Source organism: Pyrgilauda ruficollis, unplaced genomic scaffold (genome assembly GCF_017590135.1).
Source record: "Pyrgilauda ruficollis isolate IOZ18807 unplaced genomic scaffold, ASM1759013v1 scaffold168, whole genome shotgun sequence".
Taxonomy (NCBI): Eukaryota; Metazoa; Chordata; class Aves; order Passeriformes; family Passeridae; genus Pyrgilauda; species Pyrgilauda ruficollis.
In genome coordinates this window covers 93,388-107,893 of record NW_024515653.1, presented here as the reverse complement: position 1 = coordinate 107,893, position 14,506 = coordinate 93,388, and the positions used below count along the sequence as shown (strand labels likewise).

The 14,506-nt window shown below is 43.5% G+C and overlaps 1 protein-coding gene across 1 annotated transcript in view; it reads left to right on the top strand.

Annotated features, from left to right (window-relative positions):
• Positions 1 to 14,287: 14,287 nt before the first annotated feature.
• Positions 14,288 to 14,506, top strand: part of CLIP2 (CAP-Gly domain containing linker protein 2) — a 78,775-nt gene continuing 78,556 nt past the window's right edge. The window contains exon 1 of the mRNA XM_041463603.1: positions 14,288 to 14,414. The gene's annotated coding sequence lies outside the window, so the exon portion shown is untranslated. The remainder of the gene's footprint in view (positions 14,415 to 14,506) is intronic.

Genomic DNA, 14,506 nt, shown 5'->3' with positions numbered 1-14,506 from the left:
AGCTGAGAAGGTGACTCTGTGCATGACTCACTGCCAAATGCAGATGTTGCAATGAGCATCCTGCAGAGCAAGGCTTGCTGGGGCTCCCTTGTGCAAGGGGAAGGATCTTAATGACGAACGAACCTAATGGCTCTGTGAGCTTTCTGCTTGAAGACTCAGCCCCAAGATGGTGCAGAACCAGAGGGATGATTTGGGGGCTCTGGTGAATGGTACCATCCAAGAGTTTGAAATGGAGGTAGGCAATATGGGTTCATCCATTCTTTTACCAGTGTGCCACTCTCTTTGTGTTTTCAGATGTAACACTTGGTCTCTGTTTCCCATAAAAACGGGAATGTGGACTGGCTTGATTTATGTTTACCAAAAACTTCAAAAGGAATTTGCAACAAATCTGATATAAAGTGAATTGTACTTTTTAATGTTACAGTATTGCTTGACTTTTGGTCAGACACCATGTAGCCATGATAGAGCACAATACTGCCAGAGTGCATCCAGCATTTGTACTTTCTAGTGCTCGTTCCTTGCATTAGCAGTCTGGGAACATTCTCCACTGACTGCCCCTAATTGGTACATGACATTATGCAACCCATTTCAGCTGCATCTAGTCTCTTAAACGCTGGGCAAAACTTCATCAGAGACCTTGTTTGGCTGAATGCAACAGAATAAATCTTAACATTCATTCTGTATGTGTCACAGATGGAAATGCAATAGTGTTGTTGTTTATCAACAGTCCAGGATTTAACTTCCAGTCCAGGCTGTGGAACTCTGGATTCATTCACGCCTGCAGAGCATGGATTTAGAAGTGTCAGAAGGAAGAGCTGCTGTATTCCAAGGCATCAAGTTCCTAAAGCATAAAGGACAAATTTAGAAAAAGGTCAAGGTAAGGGTCGAGTCTGGTTTGATTTAAAGTGCTTGTCATAGAAAATGTGAGAAAAATAACAAAAATAAAAAAGGAGTTATTATCTTCAGATCTCTGTGTGCATTTTTCTGCCTCTCGTGTGTGGGTTTTTATTGTGTTGGTTTTTCCTCTTCCTTTCATTCTGACTGCTCTGCTATGACTTATTTCTCATTTGCTCAGCCCTACAGGGGAGGTATTCTGAGGGCTAAAATTCATTAGGCAGTAATTAAAGCAATGAAGGAGGCATGTTAATGTAAAACATTACATTTCTTCTGTAGTTTTCAAGAAATAACTCTTCTTCATGTGTCATCTTTTAGGAAGTCTGTCAGAAAGTAACAAGTAACATCTTTCTTTCCCTTAAGATCCAGAATTCACAGGAAGCTCAGGCTTCTCAGAAAGCTTTTGTTAAAAGTGTCCTGTGCAAAATAATTAAAGTTCAGAGCCAGTCAGTGCCGATGGAAAGGCTCCTGAGGGGAGGCACAGCCAGTGCTGGGTGTTGGGTTTGAGCTGTGAGGGACTGATGGCTGTTCCTCTGCACACAACTAGAGATGACAAATGACATCTGCACCTTCATGTCATCTGCTCAGGAAAGCAGAGGATTGCAGAGGATTGTTGTCTCTCCTGGTAACAAGGGTGGTCTGTTATTGGGGGCACAAGCAAATGGAAGAGGGCTGTCTGGGAGGAGATCTCTTTCCCCATGAAGATGCTTGTTCTGGCCTCAGGAGTGGTCCTATTCTAAAAGGCACTTTTGTATTCTAAAGGCACTTTTGCAAGTGCCTTTAGTCCTATTCTAAAGGCCCTTGCAAAACAATGTTTAGAGTGATGTAATTTTGGGACATGAGTGAAGCATGGAAAAATGGGGAGAGGAATTACCCAGAGAATTCAAAGTAAGAGCTTGTGCAAGTGGCTGGGGTAAATATTAAGCTCTCCTAACTAAACCTTGAGGGGATCCCATCCTTTAATGCATCTGTGCTGACTGCACACCTTGGATTCCCCTCTGAGGCAGTGACTCCCTGCAGGACCCCCACTGCAGGACACCAGCTGTGTTCCCTCCTGGGTCAGCACAGGAGACATGCTGGGTGCAGTTTGCCCTTTGTGATCCTCCTTCCTACCATGGCAGGAAGGCTGCAGGGAAAGCAGCTTTCATGCTTCCACCCTGCACCCCTGCCCCTCCTCCTTGATGTCCTGGACACTTGCCAGCCTGTGACCAACTGTCCCCAAGAAATATTTGCTTCCTGTTTTTTTTTTGCTTAGACCTCCAGAGGCCTCGTTTTTCATGAATAAAATATGAGCTGTTCTCCTGGAGCCATGAAGGGAGGAAACCACTGCCAGTGCTTTTTATTGCTGTGGTTGCTGATGCCTCTGGCCTCGCTGACAAGGAGAACAGAGGAGAGAGGAAAGGGCTCAAGGGTTTAGTCCAGTGGCTCTTTGCAGTGTGAACTGTGCTGTCTGGAGCCAATACTGAGGAACAGCTGACTTTGTAATACCTTATTTCAAGCAGTTTGTAACTAAGGAATTAAAACATTTCAGTTTGAACTGAAATTTTTGATGGCTAATGTTTGGTTTTGAGTCTCTTCCCCACCTTTTTTTTTTATTATTATTTTATTATTTGTCCAGATGAGTGTAGAGTTGTATAACCTCTTGTCATAGCTGAATCACACCTTGATTTTTCTATCAGTTTCAAGAGTTTATCAAGATTCTTTTGCATTAGCTTAATTTTTCTTGCAGCTGCTCTTGTCTTGGCACTTTGTTCAGATTTAGTAGATGGGATATGCAAACAGTAATATTAAATAATAAAGTTTACCTTGTTGGTTACTGTGCTTGAGCTCCTGCTTTGAAGACTTAATGGATGAAGTGAAGGGATGTCAAATACTACTTTCTTACCCATATGAATAAATACCAAAAGTATTTACTATGGGGTTTTTTTCTGGGCTTTAGGAACTACTATCCCCTAAACATCATTTGTCCTGGAGATTTCCAGGCTGCCAAGCAAAGCTTTTCATGCAGGTATTTCTTTTGACTGTTATGCTGGTACCAGAGCTGAGATCTGAGACTGCTTCCCACACCATTTCTGCATCCTCCTTAATGATTCTCCTAAGACAGTCCCTGAATTCAGTACTCATATCAGCTAGGAACAGGTCAGTTTAGTAGATGTATTTTCATAATTGTTTCCAAGTCTGTTCTGGGATTTAGCATGTATACTTGTCAGTGACATTTTGATAGAAACTTTACCTGAATGGCTAAAAACCACTTTCATCCAGGTGGAAAAAAGATGCTGCCAGTATACATGTGGCAAAACGAAACCAGGAAAGTTTGAAATGCCTTGCCCAAGAAGAGAGAGGTTTGGCCTTTATTCCCCATACTGAGCACATTTGACTTCCTCCTTTAATGACTGACACAATTGCATTTGTGCAGGGTTTATGCATATTAATAAGCATGCCTATATGCATGTATTTACAGGTTTGTACATGCAGGCTATTTGTGTATGACACTATATAGGTTTGGTTAAATACAAGTTGACCAATAGCTCAGAAAAAGGTCTTCGATTTTGAAGAATATTAATTTTAATCCCTAAATGTGAAATGCAGATTCTTCCGCCCCTACAATGGATATTTGGTGATTATTTGGTAATTTCATCCACTTATTAAATTAAACAAAGTCGTTCAAGATATTTTCTCAGTATTTCAGTTGTTATTAATGTAAAATATTGTTATTTGCTGCAGTAGAGGAGGATTCTTAGTCAGGCAAGGTGCTTCCCAAGCAGTAGGGCTGTATAAACTGTGTGCTCTAAGTCCTCTGTGACTATACTGTTCTTCAGAGACATCCATTTTTGTCTGATCAGTGAATTCCTATTTTAAAACCTTCTGAAATGCCATGGCACAAGGTGATATAGGTGCTGAAAGTTCACAAAATGTTACATATTGTCATTAGGGTGACTGTGAGCTGAGCTTGAGCTGTTGGTTTCTCTGCCTTTCAGGGTGATATCAGCAACACTGATGCCACCTGCACTGGGTTCTTTCACTGTAGGAGACTTGCTGGAGTGGAATAGAGAAATGCAGAGCTACAAACTCAATCTTTGTTGTAAAATGCATCTATAGCAGCTTTAAAAATGGGATTGATTGTACAGATTATCTGCCAGAAGCTTCACTGGGCTTAACTGTGAGTGAATGGTTTGACCTAATAAAACCAGAATACAGCAAAATCCCTCTTATGCACTTCCCTTGTTTCAGTGCATTGTAATAATCACAACTGTGCTTAGTAAACCCCAACTCAGAATGGAAATATTACTTATAGAAAATAACATCAGGGTACAGTGCTACAGCTTATTGTGTGTACACATGCACATCAAGTGAAAGGCGTACAGAGGAACAAGATACACCTCACCTGGTCTAGATTCTAGGTTATAAATCAGTTCATTAGAAATGGAACTTTACGGAAATGAATGATCAAAAAGGTAGCTGCCAGAAGTAGACTTTATTTCCCCAATACATCAGTCAGTGTAAGCAAGGTATTTGACTTCTTTATGCAGCTGGAAAACAGAGTAGAAGGGAAGAGTATAATTAGAAAATCCTATGCTGCAGCAAAGTGGATCTTTATTGAAGAAATGAAGAGTTTAGAAACGAAAAGCTTATGCTGTGTCCTCATGACATCCCACTGCACCTCAGAAAATATAACACTGGGAAAGGCTTGATCTGATTAGGGAGCACTGCACCTGCAAGGCACAGCACAGCAGTGCACACTTGCTGTGCAGCTGATTAATCTAATTGATTTCCTGGAGATAGTTCCTGTAGGTGGAGTTAAAGCTGGATTTATGACTGTTGCTAAATCTGGGCTGTGTCACCCTGATTTTTTACGATTTTCTAAGCCTTCTGATGTTTACATTCTTATAACAAACTTTCTCACACACTTTCTAGAAATAACTTATTTTTTTGCATTCTTTTATGGAGGAGGAGAAATTTGATGGACTGTTAGTTTGTCCAGTGTCATTGGAGAGGTAGCACTTTCACTTTCCAGTCCACTGTCACCTTTGGAAATCTGTAAATGTTGGAGTCAGAAAGTAAACTACCCTTTTTACCTCGAGAACAGCAGCTTGTTCGCGTCGTGGCTTTTTGTGTCTTATAGTGACAGGGCTGCTGTTCCTTGCTGAACTCAGCAGGCTGGGAGAACAATGTGCTTCCTAGCACCAGGTGCTTGGATGAAGTTTCATGGCAATGGTGACAAAATCATCTCTCACTGAGACAAGCCCGTACAGGCTGCTGTGGGATGTGGGCTGTGGAGCTGGAAGCGATTGCAAACTGCTGCTGCAGAGGGCAGGGGCTTCCAGCAGAGCTGGGTGGCAGCACGTCCTTGCTGAGGCCTTGGCTTTGGCAGTCTCCAGGCACATTTCCTGTGAAAACAAATGGCAGAATTGTTGTGGGACAGGTCTTGTTTTGTGTTGGGAATGACGCCTGCCTCCTGCAAGCCCACACTGGTGCAGCAGAAGTATTTCACTCTTCTATCTGCTCTGGGATATAGGCTTACAACATTTTTCATACACTTGACACCTCTCAAAACAGCACAGTCCCAAGACAGCAATGATGGAGTGGATCCAACAAGGTTCTACTTTCTTTTCATCTGCTGCCCAGATTGACCTGCTTATGTACTCCTAGATCTACGAGGGGACACAAAGTGGTCTTTAAATATAGCAATATGGGTTTTTCTGCATGTGGGGATAGGGAGAGTGAAGCTGCTCTGCAAGTTTGAAGTGCTGTTTGCAGGGGTTATCCCTCATATCCTCTTTATGTTCCATGGAAACAACTTCAGGGCTTCAGTCACATCAGCCCTGTGAAGAAGGATCTGCATGAGCTGGGTATTGTAAGTGGGGAAATTGTTAGACTTCAACTCATTGACTGTTGGGACCTGAAAGTCACAGCAGTATGTCACTTGCAAGGCAATTCTCTCTGGAAGTGCAATATGGCTTTGTTTTACCACCTTGATGTCACAAAGCATTAATAATCTCTTAAAACTACCCCACTTGCAAACAAAAAAAAACCCAAAAAGGTACAATCATTTGTTTGGATTTTGGGTTGGTATTTGTAGTCTGCTTAAAAATCACAGCTTTTGGTGTGATACATGGGTGTGAATGCAGGGGGATTCTCCAGGCCAAACTTGCCTGGATACAATAAATAAACAAATTTCAGTCTGTTGGGAGGACAGCCGTTTCCATGACATTTCAATCCCAGTTTGTAAGTATCTTCATCTCTTCTCTTAGCATGCTAAATGGGCATTACATGGCTTAATTTATATTTGTGTTTTGCATACAAAAAAAAAAGAGGTTATTTTAATTTCTTATTTCCTTTCTTCAATAAACATCTCAGATAGTAACCTGCTATTTCTGTTTTGTTACCACAAACATTCTTAGAAGTATTGCAAAGGACGTGAAATGAAAGGTGCAGGTGAATCACTGACTGGAACAGGCCAGATGCCTGTTCAGGCAAACAGCCCTTTGAGAAGCTCACTGTTACCACAGGCTCAAAGAAAAGAGAAACAAACCTCAAGTGTGATATACAACAATCATAGAATTTATTCAGAGAAGTTTACTTTTCTTCAAGAGTTGAGTTGTCTCATACTTTTACATTTTAATTAGAATTAACATTGTTACTGCTGCAATATAACTGTTATTAGTTATTATTATTTATTAATATAAATGTTAATTGCCTTTAATATATTCTGGCATTGAATTCCACAGGATAATTTACCTTAATTGTACTTTCCCACTTGTTAGCTTTATATTTGGGGTTTTTTCACTTATTAATTTCATATTTGTTGTATATTATATTGAACTCATCTGTCAGTACTTAGGACTGGAACAGAGAAGGCAGCATTAGCTATTTTAATGTGTGCCTTCCATATTAATTCTGATGAGTTAAAGCACTTTACAGATCAGATTAGTATCATTGTTTCTCTTTTGCTGTTGTGAAAGCAGTTGTTGACATGGAGGGAATTTCCATTTTACACCAGCAGTAAAACCAAAAAATGGATTAGAATCCAATTCTCATGTGTTGCTGTGCTCTATAGAATGCCACACTGGCTGCATTTTCACAGTAATTCTTTCTTACTGGAACATATGTAGTTCATGTAGTGCAATTAATACAATTAAATTGACAGGAAACTGAAGAAGTGTGCAGGTTCCTGGATCTGGGTTATATCACAGCATTTGACAGCCAAAATCCATGTTATAAAGGATTTTCTGTAATAAACATTCTAAAATGAAAATGAACACCTGGCAAAGGATCAAGCTTTCTCAACCTTTCTACATCTGTTTTAGTAAGGCTGGGATTTTTGGGAGTCAAGGCTGCCCTTTGCTCCTGGCAATCCCTGCAGCAATATCCAGTTGGTGAGTGAGGTCATTTGGGGCATCTTGCTACTCTTCTGTCACAGGACATAATATTTCTGCATCAAGAAATAACCTCCTTTTATAAACATTTTATAATATTTCTGCATTAAAAAATAACCTCTTTTTTTAATAAGCCTTTTCTTTACACCTTTTACCATCTTACTGAGAACTGACAGCAGGGATCAGTGGATGGCTCTGCAGTGCTCCCCTGGTGCCAGGATAACAGCCTATTCCATCAGTACTGAAACATGATGCACTGAGGGTTTGGGCTGGTTTATGCCCTGCCCATTACTGTGGTATTTAAATTAGGTCTGACATGTCTTTGGTTGAAACCCCTCCTTAATTAAAAGTATCCCTTTTTTGGCAGGAAGCAGAGGGCAGTTATTTGTACTCTTAACAGCCTCCTACCTTTTCCAGACTCCTCGTGCCTTACACAGGAAAATTGCTACTATTCCACACCTCTCATACAGCTCTGGCAGAGCTCGTTACTGTGAGACTTCCATCCCAGGCAGTACACAAACCTGTTTGGGACCAGCTGGCTGCTTTAGTGACTGGCAGTCAGTGGGCTGGAGGTGATCCTGCATGGGACTGTGGGCCTTCATGCTCCATTGTTTCTCATCTGCAAGTTGTTACAAAGATTGTTCCTTGTGTGCCTTGGGATCTTCTGGAAAAGCGTTCCTTATGTTAAATTACAGTGTCAGAGCCTTTTTAAGGATAGTTTTGCTTTTCTGGAGAATTAAAGGCTGAGAAACTGAACTGGATGTTTCAGTGCCCACAGCCACAGCAGCAATCCAAACCATGTCCAGACACTGCCTGCTGACGACATTTTAAAAGCCTGGCTTAAGTGTCAAAATTGAAGCCTCATTTCCCTCCCCTTCCCCATTAAACACAGCTTTGGTTGTAGGTACTGAAACCTTTTTTGAAGTCTTGGACAGAGATAGGAAATATTTTCATCCTGGCTCCTGTCCCTCAGCTTTGATCTTCTAACATGCTCCAGTTCATGAAAGGAAACAGGATTCTCCTGCCTCTCACAGCACATTCTGTAGCTCTGCTAGAAAACATCTGGTGCTTCTTTTGGGTCTCAAACAGTCCTTGTGGCAAGGCCCAAACAACATGGAAATAAACAGCTTTTTTCTTTTTTCTCACAAAGTACAGGCTGGCTCCAGTTTGTTACAGAACTTATTTGATGAGGTCAGAGAACACAATACATCTTGACACCCCTGCTGACAACAAGAAGAGCTATATAGAGGGGAATAATTTTTTGACATACAGTAGAAAATATTGATCCAGAAGGAATTTTGATTTGCAATGCACAGAGACTGAGCTTGGAGAGTTTGCAGGCATGCCCACAATGCTTTGACAACTGGAAAAATGCAGAGTTGCCCCATTATGGTAGATCTTTGTCTCCCTGCTTTTTGGAGGACACATGGAACTATACAGGGAATTATCAGAGATTTATAAAACAGGCTATGCTTCAGCTAATCAATAGACTGTAGGAACCACACTGGGAGCCCTAAGGCTGGTTTTCTTCTCTGGATTGAATGTGTATAAAGAAGTGCATGAACTGAGTGAAGAACGTGATAATGCCCAGGATCTGGTTACCTGGTTCTGTGTGTTAGAGGGGCCTTTGGACAATAAACTTATGCCTCTCAAATTTGATTCCAAGTCTACAAAATAAGGTGGTTTTTGCTCACCTTTGAGGTCAGGAGGCTTACAAGTCTCTTTTGTCTCTATGCCAGCCTGGGTGAGTGTGATTGGCAGTTGCTCTGATCTTTGAAAATGGACCAATTTTCAAAGATCAGAATGAACTAAAAGGACAGTCTGCTCTTTAGTCTTGATTTAGACAAGCAACAAGGTTTGGGACAATGACAGAGAAAATAAATACCTGGTACTATGCTGGAATGGTTTGTTCACTACTAAACCTCTGGTTTTTTGCTGTGTTGTTCCCTGCCACCCTTGAATAAGATGTTATGCTCATTACTTCCAAATCTCCCTTCAGTCTCTCCATGCTCTGATCCTCCTGTATTGCTTTTTTTCAGTCATGCTTAGCTGTAGATGTTTGACTCTGAAATGCAGATGTCAACCAACACATTTCTGTTTCAGCTGAATGAACAGCTATGTTCACAGATATTATTTCTTCTCTCTATGACTCATTTACTTCATCTGTAAAGAGGAGCTTCATCCTCAGATGAAAGACTGACAATAATCTACTGACTTAATAAAAGAGCTATTCCAAATTCTCCACTGCCAGTGTGAACTTGCATAGGGTATTTGGACAAACACAGAATTTCAGAAGGCCTCCACTTAATGGATGCTGAATTTCTCTAAACATCCACGTGCCTTTGGGCTCATGGGCAGGAAATAGCCTTTGTGATGAAAATGGCACTATTTCTTCAATTCTGCAGATCCATCTTACTGGTTTGTATTTGTGTGGAGTGCTGTCCCACATTCCTCAGAATCACTGCTACTGCAGCAAGGTAGTTTACTTTCAAAATGTGGAATAACAGGAACTAGACTGTGTTAATGATGACATTATACTGATGGTTGGAGTTTAAGTAACAGCTATTGCTCTAATTTCAGTATAGGAAACACACCAAAAAAGCAGTAAGAGCTCCTCTTGATCTTCATAATTAATGAGAACTGCCATGATCCTTCAACATATTTCTACCCACACTTCCTTTTATGTTAAGAAATATACAGGAACTCACAGAAGTCAGCTGGTAGAAAGTCTTTCACAAAGCACTTTCCAGCACACTGCACAAGCCACGTGTGTTCCCCTAAAGGGTCCTGGAGCCAGACCTTGCCCATGCAGAATTCTGGGTTCCTGAATCCTGAATTCAACCTTAGACAGCTGAATCCAACAGTCTCATTTCTTCCAGTGAAACAGAACAAAGTGAGGCCTTCAGACAAGAGTGTCCCCAGCACACACCTCTGAGCTATGTGTACCCAAAAAACCTCCATCAGCTGTGCTGAGTGTTTCTGGAAGGGAGATGAGTGGGATTCACATCACAACTTTAAACACCTCATTTGGCTAGTTCTCAAATATCTCTTTAATTCATTGATGGAAGAGAGCATCATTAGAGAGCAATTAATCCCTTTTAGGTGCCTGCAGTACGATGAGGGGAATTCTACCCCAGTGCCTGTTCCTCTGCACTCATTATACAGAAAGCCTAGACAGTTGGCTTGGATATAAATGTCTGAAGACGAGAGGTTTCTCTCACCTATCTAGACACAACAGAATCTGCTGGATATTAGAGGCTTTCTGGTGGCTCTGGGTCAGATAACAAATGCCTGAAAATATGCCACCACTTGGCTGAATCATTGCAACCATGCAAGATCTTAATTTAAAGACTGTTTATAAGAAGTTTCTGAACTTTAGTCTTGGCCTGGCATGAGTAAGGCCTAAAGCAGCCACTGATCCTCAGGATAAGAAGGTCTTTCAGCAGCTCTGTAATCAAAGGAAAAAAACAGCTTGTCTTTAGATCACTGCTTTAATCTTGTTCCTCCCACCAATGCTGGAATTTTGTGTTCTGCCCCCAGATGCAGAAGGCTCTTTATAGTGTCAGCCTGAAGGAACAGTAGGAGCTTACACTGTCATTGCAGCTGCACCTTTGAGGTGCTGGAAATCACATAACTGAAAGTTGACAGTAATGAAGTTGTGCAATGCTTTCAAATATAGTTTCTGCCACCACTCAATTCCCACAGTACATAGGCAGGGATTTGTAGGCCTGTGGTAGGGAAAAGAATGAAGGGATTTAACTCAAGCCCTTGTTGGCACCTGGGGTCTTGATGCCACCCCTTCATGTGGCCTTTATGTGAACTGTCATCTTTAAAAGGTTGTAGCCTTTGGGGAACAAGTGAAGGATTGGGGCATTAGGGTGGGTAACTTACTGGTATGTGACAAGTTGAGTGTCTCATCAGCTCTTTGCAGAGAGGTGCTTTATCTCTAATGCTGGTAAATAAAATGGAAAGGTACTTGAACATTTTGTCTGTGTTTATTTAAACAATATAGATAACAGCAAAACACAAAATGTTTGCTCTTTTTGTTTCCCTAGATGCAGGCATGAGTATTCCCTTGGTTTTTACATTACATTGTCTGTGTAATGCTTCTGTCAGAGTAATTTAAAAGAAAAGAGCAGTGAAGTTTTTTAGAGATCCCAACAGCTAATGCAAATACTTGTCAAATCCCAGAAATGGATCAGTCAAGTGGAGACAGTTTTGCCTATCTGTGAGAAGCCACTTTTCAAAACAAGATATATATCATGTCACAGAAAACAAGAGGGTAGTAGAGAGTATTATCAGGCAAATGTGATAGCCCAGAGATGTCAGAGATTACATACCAGCTCTCTACACATAATGGTTTAATTAAAGTCATTATTCTGCTCACTTGTGTAAAATTAACAAGGCTAAAACTTACGTGTCTCCTGTGCTCTCCCGTGTCTGGGACATCAGTGAGGAGTTCTTTGCCTGCACATAAGCCCCTGTGAATAAAGAAATGGTTATTGGGAAATAGTAGTGTCTGTGGGATGATGGCATTTCAACATTTGTAGTCACCCTGAAGCTTTGTGACAAGCAGGTACAACAAAAGCTGAGGGACAGCTTTGTGGGAGAGCACTTGATAGAAGACACAAATTCAAGTCTACAGGCACTTCAGCCACATCACTGCCAGAGCTCTGTCCCTGCATGATCTTTCTTGCTCTCCCTGGAAATTCCCTAGAGAAAGTTTAGCAGAGAGGCAGATTTGTCAAAATGATTCAAGGAAATGACTGCAAGAGCTGTGAACTTTTTTCTAGCTTCATCGTATTGAAGGCAGTGGGCTTGATTCTCCTCCCAGAGCTGCTGTGGGTACCACGTACCTTTTGCAGGCAAAATATAACCCCAGACCTGCTGACCTTCTTTGTCATGTAGAACAGGGCTGTAATTTAAACATTTATGTGGAGGTTATTTGTACTGAGAACAAGTTACTGTACATAAAATTGAGCATAAAATTGTACAATTGATCAAAAATGAGGTTTAACTTCTAAGCAATTCTTGATTTGAAATCCTACCCTGAAGCACCTGAAAATATTAAAGAGGATTTTTTTTTCCCAGAACTTCTTTAAATTTATACTCCTCCTTACCAAATGCATGTGTGCACGTAATGCTTCTTGTTAGTCTCACAGAGGGAGGTCACCATCATTGCTCTACCACCACTTGAATAAGGAAAGAGACTTGGACCTAAGGACAGGGACTGACTGAGTTGGCAAATCAGGGGTGGAGCTGGATGGAGAAGTGAGAAGTCCTGTTGGAGCCCAAGCCTGATTCAATAGGCACCTTCTCATCTCACTTTTCTCCTGGCACCATACTGTCTCCCTAGGCAACTATAGATTGGAGAGGAGACTAAAATTCTTGTATACAGACTGCAAAGCAATGACTTGAGCTTGGATGTAGGAAAATGTCAGGGAATTACAGCTAACTAGCAGTTGAAGCAGAGGCGTTGAAGTCAGGTGCTTCAGGTTCTATTTTTGGCTTGGACCAGCCATTTCACTTCTTACTTTGGCTTCCTCTCTGCAAGATGAAAAATGAGGATGTCTGCAGCTGCCTCCTGGGACTGGATCATCTTGCTAAAGCCAGGACTGTCAAATCTCATATTCTGGGTGATGCCCAGTTGACCTCAGCTCCATTCTTCTCTGCTTTGGTGCCTGCACCTCCTTCATTTCTATCTCTGCTTTTTTTGGCTCCTGCAGGCAAAACAGAGCAGCGTCACAGCAGCAAATCTGGGGATTGCTGCTGGGTGGGAGCCTCCTCTGTTTCTGCATACCCTGGGGCCTTCCACCCCAGCATCTGATGTGCAAAATATCCTGGGCTGCCCCTTGGGTGATGTGGGTGTCTGTAGAGGTAATGAAGTACACTGAGTAGAGTTATGGCCCTTGTGCAAAGCACTAATTTAGACACTCCTGTCTAAATTAGGGAGGCAGTTGCAGGGCACAGGCACTAGACAGGTGCTGGAACATGTACAGAGAAAGGCAGCAGAGCTGCAAAGGGTCCGGCATGGAAGTCTGATGAGGAGTGGCTGAGGGAGCTGGGGTGCTCCTTTTCCTGGAGAAAAGGGGGCTCAGGGGGGCCCTTCTCTCTCCCCACAATCCCTGACAGGAAGGTGCAGCCAGGTGGGGTCAGGCTCTGCTCCCAGGGAACAAGAGAAAACAGCCTCTAGTAGCACCAGGGGAGGTTTGGATTGGATATTGTGGAAAATTTCCTGATCAAAAGGGTTGTCCAGCCCTGGCACAGGCTGCCTAGGGCAGTGCTGGAGCCACAATCCCTGGAGGGATTTAACAGATGTGTAGAATTAGCACCTGGGGACACGGAGCAGCGGTGGCCTTGTCAGTGCTGGGGGAGTGGTTGGACTCCGTGAGCTTAAAGGGGTTTTCCAGTCTGAAGGATTGCCCGGCCCTGCTCGTTGTATCCCCGTGCATGTCAGCCCCGGCACGGCTCTGGGAGGGAGCAGCAGGACGTGGTGAAGGCCAAGGGACGGTCACCACCTCAGCCTGGCCGTCCTTGCTTTGAATCAACGCGTTCCCGAGGCTGCAGGTGTGTTCTCTTTGCTGCGTTCCCCGTTAAATTCTGGCTAATTACGGGTCTCTCCTTTTTTTATACGGGAAGCATCGCCAGCTCTTCCTGCCCTTCCCTTCTTGTATCAATCAAAATCGCTACCACCAAAATCCAGGTGTGCCTGGAGAGCTCTTCCTTCCCAGAGCCGCGGGGAGGGAGGCGGCGGCTCCAGCGAGCAAAAGGCGATTTTACGATTATTTCGGATTTTAGGGCAGCGGCGCTCGGGGCTGCGGGCAGCCAGGAGGAGCCTCCGCGCCGCCTTTCCACCCTTCCACCCCATTCCGGGAGGCGCCAGGGCCCGGCAACCAGCAGGATTTCGGCGCGGGGCGGCCCCGGACCGGCCCCTTTGTTCGCGTGGGCCCGGCCGTGAGCCGGGAGCGGCAGCGAGCGGGGAGCCGGCCCCGCATCCTCCTCCGCCCCCGCCGCCCGAGCCGCCGCCCAGATCCCTCCTCCGGCTCCCGGCTCGGCCGCGCAGGGAGTGGCAGGGCGGCTGCCGGCCGGGCTGGATCCTGCGGGGCACCGAGCCCCCTGCCCCGCTCCGCCGGGCAGCCCAGGGTAAGGGGGACAGCGGGCAGCGCCCGGCCAGCCGCGGCACAACAAAGGAGGGAGGGATGGAGGGAGGGAGGGATGGATGGAGAGAGTGCGGA